Source organism: Triticum dicoccoides, chromosome 3A (assembly GCF_002162155.2).
Source record: "Triticum dicoccoides isolate Atlit2015 ecotype Zavitan chromosome 3A, WEW_v2.0, whole genome shotgun sequence".
Taxonomy (NCBI): domain Eukaryota; kingdom Viridiplantae; phylum Streptophyta; class Magnoliopsida; order Poales; family Poaceae; genus Triticum; species Triticum dicoccoides.
The window spans coordinates 110,957,979-110,964,019 of record NC_041384.1 but is presented as its reverse complement, the minus strand read 5'-3'; positions in this window follow the sequence as shown (position 1 = coordinate 110,964,019).

The window sequence follows — 6,041 nt, the reverse complement described above, 5'->3', positions numbered from 1 at the left end:
CATTCTTAGCAACGAATATCTTGCCTTCGGATCTGTGATAGAAGGTGTACCCAACAGTTTCCTTTGGGTATCCTAGGAAGACACATTTCTCTGATTTGGGTTCGAGCTCAGGTTGAAGCTTTTTCACATAAGCATCGTAGCCCCAAACTTTAAGAAACGACAGCTTAGGTTTCTTTCTAAACCACAGTTCATATGGTGTCGTCTCAACGGATTTAGATGGTGCCCTATTAAACGTGAATGCAGCTGTCTCTAATGCATAACCCCCAAACGATAGTGGTAAAACGGCAAGAGACAACATAGATCGCACCATATCTAATAAAGTACGGTTACGACGTTCGGACACACCATTACGTTGTGGTGTTCCAGGTGGCGTGAGTTGCGAAACTATTCCACATTGTTTCAAATGAAGACCAAACTCATAACTCAAATATTCGCCTCCGTGATCAGATCGTAGAAACTTTAGCTTCTTGTTACGATGATTTTCCACTTCACTCTGAAATTCTTTGAACCTTTCAAATGTTTCAGACTTATGTTTCATTAAGTAGATATACCCATATCTGCTCAAATCATCTGTGAAGATCAGAAAACAACGATAACCGCCATGAGCCTTAACACTCATCGGACCGCATACATCAGTATGTATTATTTCCCATAAGCCAGTGGCTCGCTCCATTATTTCGAATAACGGAGTTTTAGTCAAGGCATGGTTCACAAGTATCATGTGATTCATAATCAAGTGATTCCAAAGCCCATCAACATGGAGTTTCTTCATGCGCTTTACACCAATATGACCCAAATGGCAGTGCAACAAATATGTTGCACTATCATTACCAACTTTGCATCTTTTGGCAACAATATTATGAATATGTGTATCACTATGATCGAGATTCAATAAACCATTCACATTGGGTGTATGACCATAGAAGGTGTTATTCATATAAACAGAACAACAATTATTCTCTGACTTAAATGAATAACTGTATTGCAATAAACATGATCTAATCATATTAATGCTCAACACAAACACCAAATAACATTTATTTAGGTTCAATTCTAATCCCGAAGGTAGAGGGAGTATGCGATAGTGATCTTATCAACCTTGGAATCTCTTCCAACACACATCATCACTTTTCCCTCAACTAGTCTTTGTTCATTTTTTAAATCCTCTTTCGAGTTACTAATCTTAGCAACTGAACCGGTATCAAATACCTAGGGGTTACTATGAACACTAGTAAAGTACACATCAATAATCTGTATATCAAATATACCTTTGTTCACTTTGCCATCCTTCTTATCCACCAAATACTTGGGGTAGTTCCGCTTCCAGTGACCATTCCTTTTGTAGTAGAAGCACTCAGTTTCAGGCTTAGGTCTAGCTTTGAGTTTCTTCACGGGAGTGGCAACTTGCTTGCCGTTCTTTCTTGAAGTTCCCTTTCTTTTCCTTTGCCCCTTTTCTTGAAACTAGTGCTCTTGTTAACCATCAACACTTGATGCTCTTTCTTGATTTCTACCTGCACCGATTTTAGCATCACAAAGAGCTCGGGAATTGTTTTCGTCATCCCTTGCATATTATAGTTCATCACAAAGTTAGAGTAACTTGGTGATAGTGACTAGAGAACTCTGTCAATCACTATCTTATCTAGAAGATTAACTCCCACTTGATTCAAGCGATTGTAGTACTCAGACATTCTAAGCACATGCTCACTGGTTGAGCTATTCTCCTCCATCTTGTAGGCAAAGTACTTGTCAGAGGTCTCATACCTCTTAACACGGGCATGAGTCTGAAATACCAATTTCAACTCTTGGAACATCTCATATGCCCCATGTCGTTCAAAAACATTTTTGAAGTCCCGGTTCTAAGCCGTAAATCATGGTGCACTAAACTATCAAGTAGTCATCATACCGAGCTTGCAAAACATTCATAACGTCTGCATCTGCTCCTGCAAAAGGTCAGTCACCTAGCGGTGCATCAAGGACATAATTCTTCTGTGCAACAATGAGGATAGTCATCAGATCACGGATCCAGTCCACATCATTGCTACTATCATCTTTCAACTTATTTTTCTCTAGGAACATATCATAAATAAAATGGGGAAGCTATACGCAAGCTATTGATCTACAACATAGATATGCAAATACTATCAGGACTAAGTTCATGATAAATTTAAGTTCAGTTAATCATATTACTTAAGAACTCACACTTAGATAAACATCGCTCTAGTCAACTAAATGATCACGTGATCCATATCAACTAAACCATGTCCGATCATCATGTGAGATGGAGTAGTTTTCAATGGTGAACATCACTATGTTGATAATATCTACTATATGATTCACGTTCGACCTTTCGGTCTCAGTGTTCCGAGGCCATATCTGCATATGCTAGGCTCGTCAAGTTTAACCCGAGTATACCGCGTGTGCAAAACTGGCTTGCACCCGTTGTATGTGAATGTAGAGTTTATCACACCCGATCATCACGTGGTGTCTCGGCACGATGAACTGTAGCAACGGTGCATACTCAGGGAGAATACTTATACCTTGAAATTTAGTGAGAGATCATCTTATAATGCTATCTCCGAACTAAGCAAAATAAGATGCATAAAGGATAAACATCACATGCAATCAATATAAGTGATATGATATGGCCATCATCATCTTGTGCCTTTGATCTCCATCTCCAAAGCACCATCATGATCACCATCGCCACCGGCTTGACACCTTGATCTCCATCGAAGCATCATTGTCGTCTCGCCAACTATTGCTTCTGCGACTATCGCTACCGCTTAGTGATAAAGTAAAGTAATTACATGGTGATTGCATTTCATACAATAAAGCGACAACCATATGGCTCCTGCCAGTTGCTGATAACTGTGTTACAAAACATGATCATCTCATACAATAAAATTCAGCATCATGTCTTGACCATATCACATCACAACATGCCCTGCAAAAACAAGTTAGACGCCCTCTACTTTGTTGTTGCAAGTTTTACGTGGCTGCTACGGGCTGAGCAAGAACCGTTCTTACCTGCGCATCAAAAATCACAACACGGTAGAGTGATTGCTTTTTGATCTTTAGAAAGAACCATGTTCATTGAATCCGATTCAACTAAAGCTGGAGAAACAGACACCCACTAGCCACCTGTGTGCGAAGCACGTCGGTAGAACCAGTCTCGCGTAAGTGTACGCGTAATGTCGGTTTGGGCCACTTCATCCAACAATGCCACTGAATCAAGAATCAACTAGTGACGGCAAGAAATATGTATATACCCATGCCCACAACTCCTTTGTGTTCTACTCGTGCATATAACTGTAACATCCCAAATTTTCAATTTGGAATGTTATACATTAAATCATCATTGCATATTATATTATATTGCTTTTCTAGTTGATCCTAGAAATTCTACGCAACTCAAGGACCCTCGGAGAGAGTTGGGGATTTCGTTATTTTCATATTTGAGTTTTTCTCAAATTTTGAAAATACGATCATTTGATTTTATTTATTTTATCTTCAGTTAGTTCTATTATCAAAATATGAGAGAGGTAATAAAATGACTTTCCCAAAATAAAGAAATATTGAGGATTTAATAAAAAAATCAAATAAGATTTTATTTTGGTTTTATTTGCTATTTTATTTGAATTTAGGTAAAATTGCACGTTTTCAAAAACTGCATTTAGAGCCAAAAAATGTTCATCCTGTTCTAACTATTTTATTTAGACGGGGAATATTTTTTTGGCATTTTTAGATGTTTATTTTTTTCTAGATTTTTTTAGACGCAGCGAAATTGTTTAAAAAAAACCTGCGCCGACTGGACCCCGGATTTACCTTCCCACCGGAGCTCACCCAGTTGATTCAGCAGCACAACACATTGATGCAGTTACTAGTCTAGAATCAGAATCAGGGGAACAACAACAACAACAACCCACCACCACCACATGTTGATCACTTAGCCCGTTTTCTTAGGCTGAATTCGCCGGTGTTTTCCGGTAGCACCGACCCGATAGTAGCAGATGATTGGCTCCGCAAGACAGCAAGAGAGTTGACCACGGCAGGATGAATAGATGCGGAAAAAGTGAAGTTTTCCACACATCAGCTGGAAGGACCCGCAACATCGTGGTGGGAGAATTTCACAGCCACTTTCCCTGTCGACACTGTCACGTGGGACCAGTTTCAGCAAGCTTTTCGTACCGCCCATGTTTCAGTAGGAGCTATGGCCATGAAGAAGCGAGAGTTTCTCAACTTGCGCCAAGGAGGACGGACAGTTGGCCAGTATGTGGAGGACTTTAGTAAGCTAGCATGTTATGCCCAGATGACGTTGCTACGGATGCAGCTAAGCAGGAGAAATTTCTGGAAGGACTGAATGATGAGTTGAGCATGCAGTTGATGGTAGCAACCTTCAACAACTACCATGAGTTGCTAGATCATGCTCTCATGATTGAAGGGAAGCAGCAGCAGATCAAGAACCGCAAGAGGAAGTATGGACAAGGGAAGTACAATTCTGGAGCTCAGCAGAAGCCACGTTTTACCCCTAGACCGGGAGAACATTTCCAGCATACCCATGGAGGAGGTAGCTCGCACAATCACAATGGCCCCAAGACTGGTAATGGGAATGGAGGAAGCAACAGCCAGAACCGCACCAACCCATCAACCCCAGCCAAGAAAGACCTGAGCCAAGTCACTTGTTTTAAGTGCCAGAAGACCGGACATTATGCCAATGAATGTCCTGAATCCCAGAATGGAAATGGCAATGGAAGCTCTGGGAAGAAGCCGAACCCTTTCAACAGGGGACAGGTGAACCACGTTAACGTGGAGGAGGTTGAAGAGCAGCCGGATGCCGTAATCGGTAAGTTTTTGGTTAAGTCATTTACTGCACTCGTTCTTTTTGATACGGGTGCATCGCATTCATACATATCAAGGGGATATGTGGATAAGTATAAAATACCAACTCAAGCCCTTAGATCACCCATGTTAGTAACCTCGCCTGGAGCAGAGTATATGGCTAGCCTATGGTGTGATCGGTTACCATTAAGGATTGGTAACTACGTATTTCCCTCGGACCTAATAGTGTTGGAATCTCAAGGATTGGATGTGATATTAGGCATGGATTGCTTGTCAAAGTATGAAGGGAATATTGAATGTGTCAGTAAGTCAATTTTGCTTACCACCCCAGAAGGAAGAAGGATCAAGTATGTATCATGGCATGTGCCAAAAAGGACTCAAGTAAATTGCCTAACAGGAGTTGTGCAGGAGGAAGTACCAATAGTGAAGGATTTCCCTGATGTATTTCCAGAAGAGTTGCTAGGCATGCCACCAGATAGAGATATTGAGTTTTTGATTGAACTTTTGCCAGGCACAGGGCCAATATCAAAGAGACCATATAGGATGCCCGCAAAGGATTTGGTGGAGATTAAGAAGCAGATTAAGGAGTTACTGGATAAGGGTTATATTCGCCCAAGTTCTTCACCTTGGGGATCACCAATACTTCTAGTAGAAAAGAAGGATGGATCGTTAAGGATGGTTGTTGATTATCGAGGATTGAATGAAGTAACCATCAAGAACAAGTACCCACTACCAATGTTCAATGATCTATTTGATCAATTGCAAGGAGCTAAGGTATTTTCCAAGATCGATCTGTGATCAGGATACCACCAGTTGAAGATTCGAGAACAAGATATACCTAAGACGGCTTTTACCACCAGGTATGGGCTGTACGAGTATACCGTTATGTCATTTGGTCTGACTAACGCACCAGCATATTTCATGAACATGATGAACAAGGTGTTTATGGAGTTTCTAGATAAGTTTGTTGTAGTGTTCATTGATGATATCCTGGTTTACTCAAAGAATGAAGAGGAGCATAAGGAGCATTTGCGTTTGGTGCTTGGTAAACTCAGAGAACATCAATTATATGCCAAGTTTAGCAAATGTGAGTTTTGGTTGAAGGAAGTTGGATTTCTCGGACACGTTATATCTGGAGAAGGTATAGCAGTAGATCCCATTAAAGTTGATACCGTGACAAATTGGGAAGCCCCAACAATAGT